At 41.5% G+C, this 24,333-nt stretch overlaps 1 protein-coding gene across 1 annotated transcript in view; it reads right to left on the reverse strand.

Annotated features, from left to right (window-relative positions):
- LOC110535159 (type-1 angiotensin II receptor) overlaps positions 1-23,724 on the reverse strand; it is a 38,913-nt gene extending 15,189 nt beyond the window's left edge. Inside the window, exon 1 of the mRNA XM_036934653.1 lies at positions 23,425-23,724. The gene's annotated coding sequence lies outside the window, so the exon portion shown is untranslated. The remainder of the gene's footprint in view (positions 1-23,424) is intronic.
- Between the last annotated feature and the right edge of the window lie 609 nt (positions 23,725-24,333).

The following is a 24,333-nucleotide window of genomic DNA, read 5'->3' on the forward strand; positions in this document are numbered from 1 at the left end:
TGATCCACGGTCCAGTTCCACAAAGGCGGAGGGATCAGCGTAAAGAGGGGGGGTGGCGTCCAGAACCAGAGCTGCCACCAAGGGTAGATGCCCACCCAGACCCTCCCCTATAGGTTCAGGTTTGCGGCCGGGAGCCCGCACCTTTAGGGGGGTTACTGTCAAGTCCTGACCTGCGATATCTCTGTTTTCTTTATAATTTTATTAGGTCAGGGTGTGACTAGGGTGGATACGCTATTTTTTGTATTGTCTAGAGGTTTTGTATTGTCTAAAGGTTTTGTATGTCTAGGGTTTTGTAGGTCTAAGTATTTGTATGTTTATGGTGGCCAGATATGGTTCCCAATCAGAGGCAGTTGTTTATCATTGTCTCTGATTGGGGATCATATTTAGGTAGCCATTCCCCCTTTGGTGTTTGTGGGTTCTTAGTCTATGTTTAGTTGCCTGTCTGCAATATTCGTACTAGCTTCCCGTTTTGTTCGTTTTGTAGTTTTGTTAGTTTGTTCAGTGTTCTTTCTTTAATTAAAAGAAGAATGTACGCTGCCCCTTGGTCTCCTTCGTAAGACGAACGTGACACATGTACTGTAATAATCTCCAGCCCAGCCAGAAGAGGACCCCTCATAGCCTGGTTCCTCTCTAGGTTTCTTCCTAGGTTACTTTCTAGGGAGTTTCTGCTAACCACCGTGCTTCTACACCTGCATTGCTTGCTGTTTGGGATTTTAGGCTGTACAGCACTTTGTGACATTGGCTGATGTGAAAAGGGCTTTATAAATACATTTTATTGATTGAAGGAAAATTAGATGCTATATTTACCTAGCTGGTCCCAATAGCCTTGTATTCATCCCCGGATATATACAATGCTCAAAAAAATAAAGGGAACACTTAAACAACACAATGTAACTCCAAGTCAATCACACTTCTGTGAAATCAAACTGTCCACTTAGGAAGCAACACTGATTGACAATAAATTTCACATGCTGTTGTGCAAATGGAATAGAAAACAGGTGGAAATTATAGGCAATTAGCAAGACACCCCCAATAAAGGAGTGGTTCTGCAGGTGGTGACCACAGACCACTTCTCAGTTCCTATGCTTCCTGGCTGATGTTTTGGTCACTTTTGAATGCTGGTGGTGCTTTCACTCTAGTGGTAGCATGAGGCGGAGTCTACAACCCACACAAGTGGCTCAGGTAGTGAGGCTCATCCAGGATGGGACATCAATGCGAGCTGTGGAAGAAGATTTGTTGTGTCTGTCAGCGTAGTATCCAGAGTATGGAGGCGCTACCAGGAGACAGGCCAGTACATCAGGAGACATGGAGGAGGCCGTAGGAGGGCAACAACCCAGCAGCAGGACCGTTACCTCCGCCTTTGTGCAAGGAGGAGCAGGAGGAGCACTGCCAGAGCCCTGCAAAATGACCTCCAGCAGGCCACAAATGTGCATGTGTCTGCTCAAACGGTCAGAAACAGACTCCATGAGGGTGGTATGAGGGCCCGACGTCCACAGGTGGGGGTTGTGCTTACAGCCCAACACCGTGCACGACGTTTGGCATTTGCCAGAGAACACCAAGATTGGCAAATTTGCAGCTGGCGCCCTGTGCTCTTCACCGATGAAAACAGGTTCACACTGAGCACATGTGACAGACGTGACAGAGTCTGGATACGCCGTGGAGAATGTTCTGCTGCCTGCAACATCCTCCAGCATGACCGGTTTGGCGGTGGGTCAGTCATGGTGCGGGCTGGCATTTCTTTGGGGGGCCGCACAGCCCTCCATGTGCTCGCCAGAGGTATCCTGACTGCCATTAGGTACCGAGATGAGATCCTCAGACCCCTTGTGAGATCATATGCTGGTGCAGTTGGCCCTGGGTTCCTCCTAATGAAAGACAATGCTCGACCTCATGTGGCTGGAGTGTGTCAGCAGTTCCTGCAAGAGGAAGGCATTGATGCTATGGACTGGCCCGCCCGTTCCCCAGACCTGAATCCAATTGAGCACATCTGGAACATCATGTCTCGCTCCATCCACCAACGCCACGTTGCACCACAGACTGTCCAGGAGTTGGCGGATGCTTTTGTCCAGGTCTGGGAGGAGATCCCTCAGGAGACCATCCGCCACCTCATCAGAAGCATGCCCAGGCGTTGTAGGGAGGTCATACAGGCACGTGGAGGCCACACACACTACTGAGCCTCATTTTGACTTGTTTTAAGGACATTACATCAAAGTTGGATCAGCCTGTAGTGTGGTTTTCCACTTTAATTTTGAGTGTGACTCCAAATCCAGACCTCCATGGGTTGATAAATTTGATTTCCATTGATAATTTTTGTGTGATTTTGTTGTCAGCACATTCAACTATGTAAAGAAAAAAGTATTTAATAAGAATATTTCATTCATTCAGATCTAGGATGTGTTATTTTAGTGTTCCCTTTATTTTTTTGAGCAGTGTATATCATTATGAGGAAGTTACGCTATCTCAGCACATAAACTAAATTATGTTTTAAATTATGTACTAAATTATGTATATGTTTTATTAAAAATGGATTCAATTATTTATTTTTTAATAATAAAAACAATAATCTAAAAAAATGCAAAATATTCTAAAGACCTGTTTTTTCTTTGTCATTATGGGGTATTGTGGGGCGGAAGGTAGCCTAGTGTTTAGAGCATTGGGCCAGGAACCGAAAGGTTGCTGGATCGACAAGGTAAAAATATGTCGTTCTGCCACTGAACAAGTGTTATGTTCGTCGTCCTCATCTGAGGAGGAGTAGGAGAGATCGGACCAATGCGCAGCGTGGTAAGTGTCCATGTTTTTAATAAAATACCTGAACACTGAACAAAAATATGACAAACGAACAGTCCTGTACGGTGAATTGAAAAACACTGAACAGAAAATATTTACCCACAAAACACAGGTGGAAAAGGCTACCTAAGTATGATTCTCAATCAGAGACAACGAACGACACCTGCCTCTGAATACCAGGCCAAACACATAAACGCAACAATGAAAAAACGAACATAGGCTACCCACCCCAACTCACGCCCTAACCAAACTAAAACAAAGACATAACAAAGGAACTAAGGTCAGAACGTGACAACAAGGCAGTTAACCCAGTTAACTTGTCGAGGAACACCAATGCCATCCTGCACTCTTTCATGTTGACGAAACGGTCTTTCACTCTGTCATACAGTACACACTTTTATTTTTTGATGTTGTAGGCTACCTGGCTAAAATGCTTGCTTGCTAGTCCAACTTCCATTCATGGGCAGGGTTAGCTAGTTATCATTAGCCTTCTACATCTAGCTACATATTGAACTTCCATCCTCTCAAACGGATTGGATATTATTTACACTTTTTTTTAACCAAGGGAGGCCAAATGCTCGCTGGCTTCCCTTGCATTCAATGCTATGGGCGTCATCAATATAATACTCTTTTTGACCAGACAGTATCAGATAGATGGGTTACACATACATAGACAGAGGGGCGCTGTTTCTCTGGTGAGATAAATTCAGCCCTTGCGAATTGAAGGAAAATTATGAAACACAGGGAGATGAATGATAAAATATATTTTTTTCTGATTTCCCTTGGAATCCATGAACACACATCACTGACGGTAGTTATGGTATGGGAGCAGTGAGGGCCACAACTAAACGCTTAGTGGACAGCCAAGAAAGGAGGTGACTGTAAGACAAGTGATTTACTGGTGCTGTGCCCAGTGATCCCAGGCTAGAGCCTGAAGGTAGGAGGGGGAGGGAGGGAGGATGAAGCACAGAGGGGAGAGGAGGGCTGGATGGAGAGAGGGAGGAAGGAGGGCGGGTGTAAGGGCAGAGGAGGGAGAGAAGGGAGGAGGGAGGGCGTAAGGGCAAAGGGGAGAGGAGGGAGGAGGGAGGGTGTAAGGGCAGAGGGGAGAGGAGGGCGAGAGGGAAGAGGGAGGAGGCAGGATGGAGGGAGGGAGGGTGTAAGGGCAAAGGGGAGAGGAGGGAGGAGTGAGGGAGGGGGGATGAAGCCCAGAGGGGAGAGGGCTGGATGGAGGAGGGAGGGAGGGTGTAAGGGCAGAGGGGAGAGGAGGGAGGAGGGAGGGTGTAAAGGCAGAGGGGAGAGGAGGGAGGGTGTAAGGGGAGAGGGGAGAGGAGGGCGAGAGGGAAGATGAAGGGAGGGAGGGAGGGTGTAAGGGCAAAGGGGAGAGGAGGGAGGAGTGAGGGAGGGGGGATGAAGCCCAGAGGGGAGAGGAGGGCTGGATGGAGGGTGTACGGGCAAAGGGGAGAGGAGGGAGGAGTGAGGGTGGAGGGAGGGAGGGAGGGAGGGAGGGAGGGAGGGAGGGGGGAGGGGAGGGGAGGGCAGGAGAGAGGATAGGAGGGCAGGAAGGAAGTGGAGGGCAGGATGGAGGGGAGGGGAGTGGAGGGCAGGATGGAGGGGAGGGGAGAGGAGGGCAGGATGGAGGGGAGGGGAGAGGATGGCAGCATGATAAGATGAGGGCACATAACATAATGGGGGTAATAAAACCTGGGAAACCACAGACAGGAAGGAAAATAGCCCCTTGACAGCTGGTAGGAAGATACACCTCCTACCCACATTGACCAGAACAGGAGCACATTGCACATTAGCTATTGCAAGATTTAAGACCCAAATGATGCATGCCAGGGAAATGGGACATGATTATTCATCCTCTCCTAAATGTTGAATCCCTGACATCATCACTGACATCATCACTGACATCATCAACATGTTCTGTCAGAATAATTATTCTAAAACGATTTGCTTGGATCCTGAATGGTGATTGGTTGATAGCAGGGAGCACCACATGCCCCACATTCCACAGGTAATTCCTGTTAACAGTTCCATTAGATTCATCAATGCACACCCACTGTCCCACAGCCAAGCCAGTCAATTTATAAACATAATCTCCCCCGGAAGAAAGCACCTAGAATACCTAGAATACAATATTTTCCCATTCTACTAGCCTAGGCATTTGGTTTTGTACTGTGGGGGTTAATATAAGCCTCTGTATGCCCATCTGACCTGTGCAACATGTTGATGTTTTGTGTTGTGATCTCCACCATGCCATGCATATGATCGTGACGAGACTGACAGCTTCTCTGATCCACATATGAACTTATCAGGATCATTAAAACACGTTCAAATGCACATAGTTTGCAGTCATTTCAGCTACTTGATGCAGAACAGACCCACATATTATTTAACGATGTTTATTAAAAAAATACATTAAAAAAAAATGTGAAATTGTGTCTCAGATACACTCAACTAAAAGGGGAAAGGTCTTTACTTCGTCCAGTTGTATACATCCAGTATTAAATACAGAATTTTGTGTAAAAACTAAATTATTGTGGAAAAAAAGTACTGTTCAACTTTAAAAAAAAAACACACACCAAATATAAATCCTTTAATGAGATGCTTGACATGGTCCCCCTGTCTTATTGTTCATGATCTGAAAACCAAACGGGATCCTAGATCAGCACTCAGTCTCAGACACCTTGTAAATATGGGCCCAGAAGTACACAGCATATAAAGCGAATAGGTGAAGAGTTGGTGAATAACACTCACATATCCCAGGGTTAGTTATGTCTAAGAAGAATAACACTCATATATCCCAGGGTTAGTTATGTCTAAGAAGAATAACACTCATATATCCCAGGGTTAGTTATGTCTAAGAAGAATAACACTCATATATCCCAGGGTTAGTTATGTCTAAGAAGAATAACACTCATATATCCCAGGGTTAGTTATGTCTAAGAAGAATAACACTCATATATCCCAGGGTTAGTTATGTCTAAGAAGAATAACACTCATATATCCCAGGGTTAGTTATGTCTAAGAAGAATAACACTCATATATCCCAGGGTTAGTTATGTCTAAGAAGAATAACACTCATATATCCCAGGGTTAGTTATGTCTAAGAAGAATAACACTCATATATCCCAGGGTTAGTTGTGTCTAAGAAGAATAACACTCATATATCCCAGGGTTAGTTATGTCTAAGAAGAATAACACTCATATATCCCAGGGTTAGTTATGTCTAAGAAGAATAACACTCATGTATACCAGGGTTAGTTATGTCTAAGAAGGCTAAAAAGGAAGCATGGAATTTCTGACTGACCATACTGCCATGGTTATATACTGAACAAGAAGATGTGAGAGAGCTTCCCTGGGGGTGAGAGAATAGAGACCTGGCTTGGGAACCAAACATTTTAGGTTCAAACCCCGCATGTACAGATTGTCAACATATGAAATGGAAAGATTAGGGTTGTGTCTGTATGATTACATATGGTTCAAAAGTCCTATGAAGGAAATTCAAATGTGAATTAAATCTGGAAGGAAACATAATGGGGATGCATTACAGTCTGGAGGGAAACATAATGGGGATGTATTACAGTCTGGAGGGAAACATAATGGGGATGTATTACAGTCTGGAGGGAAACATAATGGGGATGTATTACAGTCTGGAGGGAAACATAATGGGGATGTATTACAGTCTATAGAAACATAATGGGGATGTATTACAGTCTGGAGAGAAACATAATGGGGATGTATTACAGTCTGGAGGGAAACATAATGGGGATGTATTACAGTCTGGAGGGAAACATAATGGGGATGTATTACAGTCTATAGAAACATAATGGGGATGTATTACAGTCTGGAGGGAAACATAATGGGGATGTATTACAGTCTGGAGAGAAACATAATGGGGATGTATTCCAGTCTGGAGGGAAACATAATGGGGATGTATTACAGTCTGGAGGGAAACATAATGGGGATGTATTCCAGTCTGGAGGGAAACATAATGGGGATGTATTCCAGTCTGGAGGGAAACATAATGGGGATGTATTCCAGTCTGGAGAGAAACATAATGGGGATGTATTACAGTCTGGAGAGAAACATAATGGGGATGTATTACAGTCTGGAGGGAAACATAATGGGGATGTATTACAGTCTGGAGGGAAACATAATGGGGATGTATTCTAATCTGGAGGGAAACATAATGGGGATGTATTACAGTCTATAGAAACATAATGGGGATGTATTACAGTCTATAGAAACATAATGGGGATGTATTACAGTCTATAGAAACATAATGGGGATGTATTACAGTCTATAGAAACATAATGGGGATGTATTACAGTCTGGAGGGAAACATAATGGGGATGTATTACAGTCTGGAGGGAAACATAATGGGGATGTATTCCAGTCTATAGAAACATAATGGGGATGTATTCCAGTCTGGAGGGAAACATAATGGGGATGTATTACAGTCTGGAGAGAAACATAATGGGGATGTATTCCAGTCTGGAGGGAAACATAATGGGGATGTATTCTAATCTGGAGAGAAACATAATGGGGATGTATTACAGTCTGGAGGGAAACATAATGGGGATGTATTCTAATCTGGAAGGAAACATAATGGGGATGTATTCTAATCTGGAAGGAAACATAATGGGGATGTATTCTAATCTGGAAGGAAACATAATGGGGATGTATTCCAGTCTGGAGGGAAACATAATGGGGATGTATTACAGTCTGGAGGGAAACATAATGGGGATGTATTACAGTCTGGAGGGAAACATAATGGGGATGTATTACAGTCTATAGAAACATAATGGGGATGCATTACAGTCTGGAGGGAAACATAATGGGGATGTATTGCAGTCTGGAGGGAAACATAATGGGGATGTATTACAGTCTGGAGGGAAACATAATGGGGATGTATTACAGTCTGGAGGGAAACATAATGGGGATGTATTACAGTCTATAGAAACATAATGGGGATGTATTACAGTCTGGAGGGAAACATAATGGGGATGTATTACAGTCTGGAAGGAAACATAATGGGGATGTATTACAGTCTATAGAAACATAATGGGGATGGATGTATTATAGTCTGGAGAGAAACATAATGGGGATGTATTACAGTCTATAGAAACATAATGGGGATGGATGTATTATAGTCTGGAGGGAAACATAATGGGGATGTATTACAGTCTGGAGAGAAACATAATGGGGATGTATTACAGTCTGGAGGGAAACATAACAGGGATGTATTACAGTCTGGAGGGAAACATAATGGGGATGTATTACAGTCTGGAGAGAAACATAATGGGGATGTATTACAGTCTGGAGGGAAACATAATGGGGATGTATTACAGTCTGGAGGGAAACATAATGGGGATGTATTACAGTCTATAGAAACATAATGGGGATGTATTACAGTCTGGAGAGAAACATAATGGGGATGTATTACAGTCTGGAGGGAAACATAATGGGGATGTATTACAGTCTATAGAAACATCATGGGGATGTATTACAGTCTGGAGGGAAACATAATGGGGATGAATTCTAATCTGGAGGGAAACATAATGGGGATGTATTACAGTCTGTAGAAACATAATGGGGATGTATTACAGTCTGGAGGGAAACATAACGGGGATGAATTACAGTCTGGAAGGAAACATAATGGGGATGGATGTATTATAGTCTGGAGGGAAACGTAATGGGGATGTATTCCAGTCTGGAGAGAAACATAATGGGGATGTATTACAGTCTGGAGGGAAACATAATGGGGATGTATTACAGTCTGGAGGGAAACATAATGGGGATGTATTACAGTCTGGAGGGAAACATAATGGGGATGTATTACAGTCTATAGAAACATAATGGGGATGCATTACAGTCTGGAGGGAAACATAATGGGGATGTATTGCAGTCTGGAGGGAAACATAATGGGGATGTATTACAGTCTGGAGGGAAACATAATGGGGATGTATTACAGTCTGGAGGGAAACATAATGGGGATGTATTACAGTCCATAGAAACATAATGGGGATGTATTACAGTCTGGAGGGAAACATAATGGGGATGTATTACAGTCTGGAAGGAAACATAATGGGGATGTATTCTAATCTGGAGAGAAACATAATGGGGATGTATTACAGTCTGGAGGGAAACATAATGGGGATGTATTACAGTCTGGAGGGAAACATAATGGGGATGTATTACAGTCTGGAGGGAAACATAATGGGGATGTATTACAGTCTGGAGAGAAACATAATGGGGATGTATTACAGTCTATAGAAACATAATGGGGATGTATTACAGTCTGGAGGGAAACATAATGGGGATGTATTACAGTCTGGAGGGAAACATAATGGGGATGAATTACAGTCTGGAGGGAAACATAATGGGGATGGATGTATTATAGTCTGGAGGGAAACATAATGGGGATGTATTACAGTCTATAGAAACATAATGGGGATGTATTACAGTCTGGAGTGAAACATAATGGGGACGTATTACAGTCTATAGAAACATAATGGGGATGTATTACAGTCTATAGAAACATAATGGGGATGTATTACAGTCTGGAGGGAAACATAATGGGGATGTATTACAGTCTATAGAAACATAATGGGGATGTATTCCAGTCTATAGAAACATAATGGGGATGTATTACAGTCTGGAGGGAAACATAATGGGGATGTATTACAGTCTGGAGGGAAACATAATGGGGATGTATTACAGTCTGGAGGGAAACATAATGGGGATGTATTACAGTCTGGAGGGAAACATAATGGGGATGTATTACAGTCTGGAGGGAAACATAATGGGGATGTATTCCAGTCTGGAGGGAAACATAATGGGGATGTATTACAGTCTATAGAAACATAATGGGGATGTATTCCAGTCTGGAGGGAAACATAATGGGGATGTATTACAGTCTATAGAAACATAATGGGGATATATTACAGTCTGGAGGGAAACATAATGGGGATGTATTACAGTCTGGAGGGAAACATAATGGGGATGTATTACAGTCTGGAGGGAAACATAATGGGGATGTATTACAGTCTGGAGGGAAACATAATGGGGATGTATTACAGTCTATAGAAACATAATGGGGATGTATTACAGTCTGGAGGGAAACATAATGGGGATGTATTACAGTCTATAGAAACATAATGGGGATGTATTACAGTCTGGAGGGAAACATAATGGGGATGTATTCTAATCTGGAGGGAAACATAATGGGGATGTATTACAGTCTGTAGAAACATAATGGGGATGTATTACAGTCTGGAGAGAAACATAATGGGGATGTATTACAGTCTGGAGAGAAACATAATGGGGATGTATTACAGTCTGGAGGGAAACATAACGGGGATGAATTACAGTCTGGAAGGAAACATAATGGGGATGGATGTATTATAGTCTGGAGGGAAACGTAATGGGGATGTATTCCAGTCTGGAGAGAAACATAATGGGGATGTATTACAATCTGGAGAGAAACATAATGGGGATGTATTACAGTCTGGAGGGAAACATAATGGGGATGTATTACAGTCTGGAGGGAAACATAATGGGGATGTATTACAGTCTATAGAAACATAATGGGGATGCATTACAGTCTGGAGGGAAACATAATGGGGATGTATTGCAGTCTGGAGGGAAACATAATGGGGATGTATTACAGTCTGGAGGGAAACATAATGGGGATGTATTACAGTCTGGAGGGAAACATAATGGGGATGTATTACAGTCTATAGAAACATAATGGGGATGTATTACAGTCTGGAGGGAAGCATAATGGGGATGTATTACAGTCTGGAAGGAAAAATAATGGGGATGTATTCTAATTTGGAGAGAAACATAATGGGGATGTATTACAGTCTGGAGGGAAACATAATGGGGATGTATTACAGTCTGGAGGGAAACATAATGGGGATGTATTACAGTCTGGAGGGAAACATAATGGGGATGTATTACAGTCTGGAGGGAAACATAATGGGGATGTATTACAGTCTATAGAAACATAATGGGGATGTATTACAGTCTGGAGGGAAACATAATGGGGATGTATTACAGTCTGGAGGGAAACATAATGGGGATGTATTACAGTCTGGAGGGAAACATAATGGGGATGTATTACAGTCTGGAGAGAAACATAATGGGGATGTATTACAGTCTATAGAAACATAATGGGGATGTATTACAGTCTGGAGGGAAACATAATGGGGATGTATTACAGTCTATAGAAACATAATGGGGATGTATTACAGTCTGGAGGGAAACATAATGGGGATGTATTACAGTCTGGAGGGAAACATAATGGGGATGTATTACAGTCTGGAGGGAAACATAATGGGGATGTATTACAGTCTGGAGGGAAACATAACAGGGATGTATTACAGTCTGGAGGGAAACATAATGGGGATGTATTACAGTCTATAGAAACATAATGGGGATGTATTCTAATCTGGAGGGAAACATAATGGGGATGTATTACAGTCTATAGAAACATAATGGGGATGTATTACAGTCTGGAGTGAAACATAATGGGGATGTATTACAGTCTATAGAAACATAATGGGGATGTATTACAGTCTGGAGTGAAACATAATGGGGATGTATTACAGTCTATAGAAACATAATGGGGATGTATTACAGTCTGGAGGGAAACATAATGGGGATGTATTACAGTCTATAGAAACATAATGGGGTTGTATTACAGTCTATAGAAACATAATGGGGATGTATTACAGTCTGGAGGGAAACATAATGGGGATGTATTACAGTCTATAGAAACATAATGGGGATGTATTACAGTCTGGAGGGAAACATAATGGGGATGTATTCCAGTCTATAGAAACATAATGGGGATGTATTACAGTCTGGAGGGAAACATAATGGGGATGTATTACAGTCTGGAGAGAAACATAATGGGGATGTATTCCAGTCTGGAGGGAAACATAATGGGGATGTATTACAGTCTGGAGGGAAACATAATGGGGATGTATTCCAGTCTGGAGGGAAACATAATGGGGATGTATTACAGTCTGGAGGGAAACATAATGGGGATGTATTACAGTCTGGAGGGAAACATAATGGGGATGTATTCCAGTCTGGAGGGAAACATAATGGGGATGTATTACAGTCTGGAGGGAAACATAATGGGGATGTATTACAGTCTGGAGGGAAACATAATGGGGATGTATTACAGTCTGGAGGGAAACATAATGGGGATGTATTACAGTCTATAGAAACATAATGGGGATGTATTACAGTCTGGAGGGAAACATAATGGGGATGTATTCTAATCTGCTTTAAGGAGCAGATATACATTTTAATGTTAATTTTAGGTAAAATATTAGGTAATTCTCTAGATGTTCTTGAAATGTTCAGAGGACCTCCAATACAAGATACAAAGTATATTGTTGGGTGCAGGTAGACTAGTTTTACATTGTTGGGTGCAGGTAGACTAGTTTTATATCGTTGGGTGGCAGGTAGCCTAGTGGTATATTGTTGGGTGGCAGGTAGACTAGTTTTATATTGTTGGGTGGCAGGTAGCCTAGTGGTATATTGTTGGGTGGCAGGTAGCCTAGTGGTATATTGTTGGGTGGCAGGTAGCCTAGTGGTATATTGTTGGGTGGCAGGTAGCCTAGTGGTATATTGTTGGGTGGCAGGTAGACTAGTTTTATATTGTTGGGTGGCAGGTAGCCTAGTGGTATATTGTTGGGTGGCAGGTAGACTAGTTTTACATCGTTGGGTGCAGGTAGCCTAGTGGTATATTGTTGGGTGCAGGTAGCCTAGTGGTATATTGTTGGGTGCAGGTTGCCTAGTGGTATATTGTTGGGTGCAGGTAGCCTAGTGGTATATTGTTGGGTGGCAGGTAGACTAGTTTTACATTGTTGGGTGCAGGTAGCCTAGTGGTATATTGTTGGGTGGCAGGTAGCCTAGTGGTATATCGTTGGGTGCAGGTAGCCTAGTGGTATATTGTTGGGTGGCAGGTAGACTAGTTTTATATTGTTGGGTGCAGGTAGCCTAGTGGTATATCGTTGGGTGGCAGGTAGACTAGTGGTATATTGTTGGGTGGCAGGTAGCCTAGTGGTATATTGTTGGGTGGCAGGTAGCCTAGTTTTATATTGTTGGGTGGCAGGTAGCCTAGTGGTATATCGTTGGGTGCAGGTAGCCTAGTGGTATATTGTTGGGTGCAGGTAGACTAGTTTTACATTGTTGGGTGGCAGGTAGCCTAGTGGTATATTGTTGGGTGGCAGGTAGACTAGTTTTACATTGTTGGGTGGCAGGTAGCCTAGTGGTATATTGTTGGGTGGCAGGTAGCCTAGTGGTATATTGTTGGGTGGCAGGTAGACTAGTTTTATATTGTTGGGTGCAGGTAGCCTAGTGGTATATTGTTGGGTGGCAGGTAGCCTAGTGGTATATCGTTGGGTGGCAGGTAGACTAGTTTTATATTGTTGGGTGCAGGTAGCCTAGTGGTATATTGTTGGGTGGCAGGTAGCCTAGTTTTATATTGTTGGGTGGCAGGTAGCCTAGTGGTATATTGTTGGGTGCAGGTAGACTAGTTTTACATTGTTGGGTGGCAGGTAGCCTAGTTTTATATTGTTGGGTGGCAGGTAGCCTAGTGGTATATCGTTGGGTGCAGGTAGCCTAGTGGTATATTGTTGGGTGGCAGGTAGCCTAGTGGTATATTGTTGGGTGGCAGGTAGCCTAGTTTTATATTGTTGGGTGCAGGTAGCCTAGTGGTATATTGTTGGGTGCAGGTAGACTAGTTTTACATTGTTGGGTGGCAGGTAGCCTAGTTTTATATTGTTGGGTGGCAGGTAGCCTAGTGGTATATTGTTGGGTGGCAGGTAGACTAGTTTTATATTGTTGGGTGCAGGTAGCCTAGTGGTATATTGTTGGGTGGCAGGTAGCCTAGTTTTATATTGTTGGGTGGCAGGTAGCCTAGTGGTATATTGTTGGGTGCAGGTAGCCTAGTGGTATATCGTTGGGTGGCAGGTAGCCTAGTTTTATATTGTTGGGTGGCAGGTAGCCTAGTGGTATATTGTTGGGTGGCAGGTAGCCTAGTTTTATATTGTTGGGTGCAGGTAGCCTAGTGGTATATCGTTGGGTGGCAGGTAGCCTAGTGGTATATTGTTGGGTGCAGGTAGCCTAGTGGTATATTGTTGGGTGGCAGGTAGCCTAGTTTTATATTGTTGGGTGCAGGTAGCCTAGTGGTATATCGTTGGGTGGCAGGTAGCCTAGTTTTATATTGTTGGGTGGCAGGTAGCCTAGTGGTATATTGTTGGGTGCAGGTAGCCTAGTGGTATATTGTTGGGTGCAGGTAGCCTAGTGGTATATCGTTGGGTGCAGGTAGCCTAGTGGTATATCGTTGGGTGCAGGTAGACTAGTTTTACATTGTTGGGTGGCAGGTAGACTAGTTTTACATTGTTGGGTGGCAGGTAGCCTAGTGGTATATCGTTGGGTGCAGGTAGCCTAGTGGTATATTGTTGGGTGCAGGTAGCCTAGTGGTATATTGTTGGGTGGCAGGTAGACTAGTTTTATATTGTTGGGTGCAGGTAGCCTAGTGGTATATCGTTGGGTGCAGGTAGACTAGTTTTACATTGTTGGGTGGCAGGTAGCCTAGTGGTATATTGTTGGGTGGCAGGTAGCCTAGTGGTATATTGTTGGGTGGCAGGTAGCCTAGTTTTATATTGTTGGGTGGCAGGTAGCCTAGTGGTATATCGTTGGGTGCAGGTAACCTAGTGGTATATTGTTGGGTGGCAGGTAGCCTATTTCTATATTGTTGGGTGGCAGGTAGCCTAGTGGAATATTGTTGGGTGGCAGGTAGCCTAGTGGTATATTGTTGGGTGGCAGGTAGACTAGTGGTATATTGTTGGGTGGCAGGTAGCCTAGTGGTATATTGTTGGGTGGCAGGTAGCCTAGTGGTATATTGTTGGGTGCAGGTAGACTAGTTTTACATTGTTGGGTGGCAGGTAGCCTAGTGGTATATTGTTGGGTGGCAGGTAGCCTAGTGGTATATCGTTGGGTGCAGGTAGCCTAGTGGTATATTGTTGGGTGGCAGGTAGCCTAGTGGTATATTGTTGTGTGGCAGGTAGCCTAGTGGTATATTGTTGGGTGGCAGGTAGACTAGTGGTATATTGTTGGGTGGCAGGTAGCCTAGTGGTATATTGTTGGGTGGCAGGTAGCCTAGTGGTATATTGTTGGGTGCAGGTAGACTAGTTTTACATTGTTGGGTGTCAGGTAGCCTAGTGGTATATTGTTGGGTGGCAGGTAGCCTAGTGGTATATCGTTGGGTGCAGGTAGCCTAGTGGTATATTGTTGGGTGGCAGGTAGCCTAGTGGTATATTGTTGTGTGGCAGGTAGCCTAGTGGTATATTGTTGGGTGGCAGGTAGCCTAGTGGTATATTGTTGGGTGGCAGGTAGCCTAGTGGTATATTGTTGGGTGGCAGGTAGCCTAATGGCATATTGTTGTGTGGCAGCTAGCCTAGTGGTATATTGTTGGGTGGCAGCTAGCCTAGTGGTATATTGTTGTGTGGCAGCTAGCCTAGTGGTATATTGTTGGGTGGCAGGTAGCCTAGTGGTATATTGTTGGGTGGCATCTAGCCTAGTGGTATATTGTTGGGTGGCAGGTAGCCTAGTGGTATATTGTTGGGTGGCAGGTAGCCTTGTGGTATATTGTTGGGTGTTTTGGAAACCCATTTCTTGTACCTATCTCTTTCAATGTTCCCACACTGGTCCACAACAGTGGGAACATTTAAAGAACTCAGAAACAGTATCGCCAAATAAATATTTTGTGCACCCTGATACAAACATGTCAGCATGACCAGTCGTGACTGGACGGTTTTAGTATTTTGGGAACCTATCTTATGTCATATCCCCACAATGTTCCCACAACCTAAAGAAACATTCTGGGAACCTATCTCATGTCATATCCCCACAATGTTCCCACAACCTAAAGAAACATTCTGGGAACCTATCTCATGTCATATCCCCACAATGTTCCCACAACCTAAAGAAACATTCTGGGAACCTATCTCATGTCATATCCCCACAATGTTCCCACAACCTAAAGAAACATTCTGGGAACCTATCTCATGTCATATCCCCACAATGTTCCCACAACCTAAAGAAACATTCTGGGAACCTTTAATATCGAACAGACTAAATTTGCTTTGGAAACATTCTTGTAACATCAGGTAAATGTTTTCTGCATCTTAACCTGTTACTGCAGTGGAATAAATCAGGGTTTCTGATACACCTCACACACATGGTTATGGGCTTTAACAACAGAAGACACCTGTACCATGTCAGATATAGAGTTGAAATGTATTACATTTGGAGTTTTCATCCTAATATTACACTGTATATACAATGCTCAAAAAAATAAAGGGAACACTTAAACAACACAATGTAACTCCAAGTCAATCACACTTCAGTGAAATCAAACTGTCCACTTAGGAAGCAACACTGATTGACAAAACAATTCACATGCTGTTGTGCAAATGGAATAGACAACAGGTGGAAATTATAGGCAATTAGCAAGACACCCCCAATAAAGGAGTGGTTCTGCAGGTGGTGACCACAGACCACTTCTCAGTTCCTATGCTTCCTGGCTGATGTTTTGGTTACTTGAATGCTTGAATGGCGGTGCTTTCACTCTAGTGGTAGCATGAGACGGAGTCTACAACCCACTCAAGTGGCTCAGGTAGTGCAGCTCATCCAGGATAGCACATCAATGCGAGCTGTGGCAAGAAGGTTTTCTGTGTCTGTCAGCATAGTGTCCAGAGCATGGAGACGTTACCAGGAGACAGGCCAGTACATCAGGAGACGTGGAGGCCGTAGGAGGGCAACAACCCAGCAGCAGGACCGCTACCTCTGCCTTTGTGCAAGGAGGAGCACTGCCAGAGCCCTGCAAAATGACCTCCAGCAGGCCACAAATGTGCATGTGTCTGCTCAAACGGTCAGAACAGACTCCATGAGGGTGGTATGAGGGCCCGACGTCCACAGGTGGGGGTTGTGCTTACAGCCCAACACCGTGCAGGACGTTTGGCATTTGCCAGCGAACACCAAGATTGGCAAATACGCCACTGGCGCCCTGTGCTCTTCACCGATGAAAGCAGGTTCACACTGAGCACATGTGACAGATGTGACAGAGTCTGGAGACGCCGTGGAGAATGTTCTGCTGCCTGCAACATCCTCCAGCATGACCGGTTTGGCGGTGGGTCAGTCATGGTGTGGGATGGCATTTCTTTGGGGGGCCGCACAGCCCTCCATGTGCTCGCCAGAGGTAGCCTGACTGCCTTTAGGTACCGAGATGAGATCCTCAGACCCCTTGTGAAATCATATGCTGGTGCGGTTGGCCCTGGGTTCCTCCTAATGCAAGACAATGCTAGACCTCATGTGGCTGGAGTGTGTCAGCAGTTCTTGCAAGAGGAAGGCATTGATGCTATGGACTGTCCCGCCCGTTCCCTAGACCTGAATCCAATTGAGCACATCTGGAACATCATGTCTTGCTCCATCCACCAACGCCACGTTGCACCACAGACTATCCAGGAGTTGGCGGATGGTTTAGTCCAGGTCTGGGAGGAGATCCCTCAGGAGACCATCCGCCACCTCATCAGGAGCATGCCCAGGCATTGTAGGGAGGTCATACAGGCACGTGGATGCCACACACACTACTGAGCCTCATTTTGTCTTGTTTTAAGGACATTACATCAAAGTTGGATCAGCCTGTAGTGTGGTTTTCCACTTTAATTTTGAGTGTGACTCCAAATCCAGACCTCCATGGGTTGATAAATTTGATTTCCATTGATAATTTTTGTGATTTTGTTGTCAGCACATTCAACTATGTAAAGAAAAAAGTATTTAATAATAATATTTCATTCATTCAGATCTAGGATGTGTTATTTTAGTGTTCCCTTTATTTTTTTGAGCAGTGTATATCACAGAAGACTGAAATATAACAAAATCTTTTGACATAGAAACCCCTGGATTTTCTGCGTAAAAATAAATAAATAACTTGATTAATTATGTAATTTTGAAAACTTGAGACTGCAGGAATGGGCTACAAGAACCGTTGTAGAATCATCTGCACTACTGGACAGTTCATGTCTTTTGGGAACATCTCGTTTGTGATGTCCCCACAATGTTCTCACGAGACTGCTGAGTTGTCTCTGAAATGGATTTTAAGGGTTATATGTTTGACTTTTGCCTCGCAGTGTCATGGCTAATGGAAATGTTGGCATGGGGAGCCCCTTTCTGCTTATTTCTGTTGACAGTAAATTCGTCCAAGTGATTTGTCACAACTACAGAACACACTTCTGGCTGGTGAAAGTGCTCTGTCATATCCTGTCTATGTTACAACAGAGAGCTATTATTAATAATTAAAGTGCTTCAGCAGAGATATCCCTAGTACAGAGCTGTTGTCTAGTGGGGTTTGAGGGTTCTCTACACATCAAGTTTCAGGTTTGAATATTCACATGCAGTGAAATTACTTTCTTGCAAACTCAAAACCTAACAATGCAAAAATCAATAACAATGTAATACTAGAAAAAAACACATGAGAAATAAAAATAAATAGGAAGAACACAATACGTAAGTAAGTAATCATATGATATACAGGGTTAGTTCAGTACCATATTAACAATGTACAGGGATACCTGCACATCTCTCTCTCTCCCTTTCCCCCGATCTCTTCACCTCTCTCTCTCTCTCTCTCTCTCTCTCTCTCTCTCTCTCTCTCTCGCTCTCTCTCTCTCTCCCTAGTTCTCCCTGGCCTCTCCATCTATCTATCTCTCCCTTTCCCTAGTTCTCCCTGGTCTCTTCACCTCTCTCTCTCTCTCTCTCTCTCTCGCTCTCTCTCTCTCTCGCTCTCTCTCTCTCTGTAGTTTAAATCCTTCATTCTAGAAGTTCATTAAAGAAAGCAGGACTGTAGTTGGGCAGGATGTGAGTCATATTCTCTGTGGGTTTCTGGGGTACTAGATAGCTGCTTTAAGTTCATTGGTTCAACATAACATGCTCTATGTACATACACCCACATTAGAGCTACCCAGAATATGTCCACTACCGTATGTATATCCCCGATACGAAAGGGTCATGTCATCAAATGTACTGTATGTTTAACAGTTCTCATATGAGTGCTGGGTTGTCACATCCACACACACACACACACACACACACACACACCACACACACACACACACACACACACACACAGCCACTGTGAGGATGATCAGCTGTCTATCCTGTCTCCCTGTAGCGCTGTCTTAGGCGTCTCACAGTACAGACATTACAATTTATTGCCCTGGCCACATCTGCAGTCCTCATGCCTCCTTGCAGCATGTCTAAGGTACGTTCACACAGATAAGCAGGGACCCTGGGCATCTTTCTTTTGGTGGTTTTCAGAGTCAGTAGAAAGGCCTCTTTAGTGTCCTAAGTTTTCATAACTGTGACCTTATTTGCCTATCGTCTGTAAGCTGTTAGTGTCTTAACGACCGTTCCACAGGTGCATGTTCATTAATTGTTTATGGTTCATTGAACAAGCATGGGAAACGGTGTTTAAACCATTTACAATGAAGATCTCTGAAGTTCTTTAGATTTTTACGAATGATCTTTGACAGACAGGGTCCTGAAAAAGGGACATTTCTTTTTTTGCTGAGTTTAGATACAGACACACACAGACACACAGACAGACAGACAGACAGACAGACAGACAGACAGACAGACACTGACTGCACCTTGATCTCATGAACTCACTGTAGACAACCGTCATGCTGTTCAAAACAAACCTCTCTCACTGGACGTACTGTAGACAACCATCATGCTGTTCAAAACAAACCTCTCTCACTGGACGTACTGTAGACAACCGTCATGCTGTTCAAAACAAACCTCTCTCACTGGACGTACTGTAGACAACCATCATGCTGTTCAAAACAAACCTCTCTCACTGGACGTACTGTAGACAACCATCATGCTGTTCAAAACAAACCTCTCTCACTGGACGTACTGTAGACAACCATCATGCTGTTCAAAACAAACCTCTCTCACTGGACGTACTGTAGACAACCGTCATGCTGTTCAAAACAAACCTCTCTCACTGGACGTACTGTAGACAACCATCATGCTGTTCAAAACAAACCTCTCTCACTGGACGTACTGTAGACAACCATCATGCTGTTCAAAACAAACCTCTCTCACTGGACGTACAGAACTTTATGATGTTATAATGTAATAATGTCAAAATGTGATGATGTTATAATGTCATAATGTTATAATGTCAAAATGTTATAATGTTATTATCTAATTATTTCATGATTTTTTCATGTACAACATCATAACATGTAATAATATAATAATGTCAAAATGTGAGGATGTTATAATGTAATAATGTTATAATGTAGTAATGTAATAATGTCATAATGTAATAATGTAATAATATGATAATGTGATCATGTCTAATGTTATGATGTTGTGATGTTATAATGTAATGATGTGATAATGTTATAATGTCATAATGTACTAATGTTTTATCTAATTATTTAATGATGTTATGATGTAATAATGATATGATGAAATAATGTTACGTTGTAATGATGTTATGATGTAATAATGTTATTATCTAATTATTTTATGATGTTATGATGTAATAATGTTATGATGTAATAATGTTATGATGTAATAATGTAATAATGTAATAATGTTATGATGTAATAATGTCATTATGTTATTAGGTAACTATTTTATGACGTTATGATGTAATAATGTCATAATGTTATGATGTAATAATGTTATGATGTTATGATGTAATAATGTCATAATGTTATGATGTAATAATGTCATAATGTTATGATTTACTAATGTTATGATGTAATAATGTTATAATGTTACGATGTTATGATTTACTAATGTTATGATGTAATAATGTCATAATGTTATGATGTAATAATGTTATAATGTTACAATGTTATGATTTACTAATGTTATGATGTAATAATGTTATAATGTTACGATGTTATGATTTACTAATGTTATGATGTAATAATGTCATAATGTTATGATATAATAATGTTATAATGTTACGATGTTATGATTTACTAATGTTATGATGTAATAATGTTATAATTTTATGATGTTATGATTTACTAATGTTATGATGTAATAATGTCATAATGTTATGATGTAATAATGTTATAATGTTATGATGTTATGATTTACTAATGTTATGATGTAATAATGTCATAATGTTATGATATAATAATGTCATAATGTTTTGATGTTATGATTTACTAATGTTATGATGTAATAATGTTATAATGTTATGATGTTATGATGTAATACTGTCATAATGTTATGATGTAATAGTGTCATAATGTTTTGATGTTATGATTTACTAATGTTATGATGTAATAATGTTATGATGTTATGATGTAATAATGTTATGCTGTAATAATGTTATGATGTAATAATGTCATAATGTTATGATGTAATAATGTCATAATGTTTTGATGTTATGCTGTAATAATGTTATGATGTAATAATGTTATAATGTTATGATGTAATTATTTTATGACGTTATGGTGTAATAATGTTATGATGTGTGGCAGGGTAGGGGCGGGGCGCTATAGTGCCTAGTGGTTTGAGCGTTGGGCCAGTAACCGAAAGGTTGCTGAATCGAATCCCCCGAGGAGACAAGGTAAAAATCTGTCCCTGAACAAGGCAGTTAACCCACTGTTCCTAGGCCGTCATTGAAAATAAGAATTTGTTCTTAACTGACTTGCCTAGTTAAATAAAGGTAAAAAAAACATTGGTTTAATGATGTAATGATGTAATAATGTTATGATGTAATGATGTTATGATGTAATAATGTTATGATGTAATAATGTTATGATGTAATAATGTTATGCTGTTATGATGTAATAATGTAATAATGTAATAATGTTATGATGTAATAATGTTATGATGTAATGATGTTATGATGTAATAATGTTATGATGTAATAATGTTATAATGTAATAATGTAATAATGTCATGATGTAATAATGTAATAATGTTATGATGTAATAATGCAATAATGTTATGATGTAATAATGTAAAATTGTTATGATGTAATAATGTTATGCTGTTATGATGTAATAATGTAATAATGTTATGATGTAATAATGTAATGATGTTATGATGTAATACTGTAATTATGTTATGATGTAATAATGTTATGATGTAATAATGTTATGAGGTAATAATGTTATGAAGTAAAATTGTTATGATGTAATAATGTTATAATGTTATGATGTTATGATGTAATGATGTTATGATGTAATAATGTCATGATGTTGTGATGTAATAATGTAATGATGTTATGATGTAATACTGTAATAATGTTATGATGTAATAATGTTATGATGTAATAATGTTATGAGGTAATAATGTTATGAAGTAAAATTGTTATGATGTAATAATGTTATAATGTTATGATGTTGTGATGTAATGATGTTATGATGTAATAATGTCATGATGTTGTGATGTAATACTGTAATAATGTTGTGATGAAATAATGTAATAATGTTATAATGTAATGATGTAATGATGTTGTGATGTTATTGCTAAAGCTGATTCTGCTTAAAGCTCAAATAAAGCAACAGCTAGTCCAAAAGATAAACATTCACTGAAGAATAATGTTACAGGGGAAACAGATGAATGTAAAGTCCATCAAGTTACAGGGGAAACAGATGAATGTAAAGTCCATCATTACAGGGGAAACAGATGAATGTAAAGTCCATCATTACAGGGGAAATAGATGAATGTAAAGTCCATTATGTTACAGGGGAAACAGATGAATGTAAAGTCCATCATGTTACAGGGGAAACAGATGAATGTAAAGTCCATCATGTTACAGGGGAAACAGATGAATGTAAAGTCCATCAAGTTACAGGGGAAACCGATTAATGTAAAGTCCATCATGTTACAGGGGAAACAGATTAATGTAAAGTCCATCATGTTACAGGGGAAACAGATGAATGTAAAGTCCATCATGTTACAGGGGAAAAAGATGAATGTAAAGTCCATCATGTTACAGGGGAAACAGATTAATGTAAAGTCCATCATGTTACAGGGGAAACAGATTAATGTAAAGTCCATCATGTTACAGGGGAAACAGATTAATGTAAAGTCCATCATGTTACAGGGGAAACAGATGAATGTAAAGTCCATCATGTTACAGGGGAAACAGATTAATGTAAAGTCCATCAAGTTACAGGGGAAACAGATTAATGTAAAGTCCATCATGTTACAGGGGAAACAGATGAATGTAAAGTCCATCATGTTACAGGGGAAACAGATTAATGTAAAGTCCATCATGTTACAGGGGAAACAGATGAATGTAAAGTCCATCATGTTACAGGGGAAACAGATTCAAGTAAAGTCCATCATGTTACAGGGGAAACAGATTAATGTAAAGTCCATCATTACAGGGGAAACAGATTAATGTAAAGTCCATCATGTTACAGGGGAAACAGATTAATGTAAAGTCCATCATTACAGGGGAAACAGATTAATGTAAAGTCCATCATGTTACAGGGGAAACAGATTCAAGTAAAGTCCATCATGTCAAGCTGCTATTGAGAGAGGAAATGCTCTTACCTGTGGATTTGAACCGGTGGGCTGCCGATGCTTCGGAGAAGGAGAGAAATCTGAAGGAGGGAGACTCAGATAAGGAGGGAGACCCAGTGAAAAGGAGCGAGAGATAGAGATAAGGAGGCAGACACAGAGATAAGGAGCGAGGGATAGAGATAAGGAGGGAGACACAGAGATAAGGAGCGAGGGATATAGTAGAGGAATAGAGAGATAGAAACCTCCTCAGTTCCAGTGATGAACGTTGCTGCTCCTGATTCAACTCCACTGGACCAATGAGATGACCAGCTGACACACACACACACATATACACACACATACACACACACACACACACACACGCACGCACGCACGCACGCACACACACACACACACACACACACACACACACACACACACACACACACACACACACACACGTAAACAGACCCCTCCCCTCTCGTAATGCAACGGTCAAACACCTCCTCCTTCATTACTTGTGCACAGCTCTCACCCCTCCCATTATTGTGTCGAAGACCATCTCTCTCTCTCTTTCTTTCTTTCTTTCTTTCTTTCTTTCTTTCTTTCTTTCTTTCTTTCTTTCTTTCTTTCTTTCTTTTTCCTCTCTCTCTCCTCCTCTCATCCTCCTCTTCCCCCCTGCCCCCTCCTCCTCCTCCTCCTCTCATCATCATCATCCTCCTCCTCCTCTAATAATCCTCCTCCTCTTCTCCCACTCCTCCAAACCTTTATTATCATCCTCTCTTCCTCCTCTCCTCCTCCTCTTCATCCTCCTCCTCTTCCTCCAGTGGTTTGTGGTGTTGTAGTTATCTGTCCCTTGTTACCTCCTCTTCATTGACTGGACAGCCTCTAGATCTGTCTTCTAATAGAAGACTGGACATCCTCTAGTTCTGTGTTCTAATAGAAGACTGGACAGCCTCT

This window comes from Oncorhynchus mykiss, chromosome 11 (assembly GCF_013265735.2).
Source record: "Oncorhynchus mykiss isolate Arlee chromosome 11, USDA_OmykA_1.1, whole genome shotgun sequence".
Taxonomy (NCBI): Eukaryota; Metazoa; Chordata; class Actinopteri; order Salmoniformes; family Salmonidae; genus Oncorhynchus; species Oncorhynchus mykiss.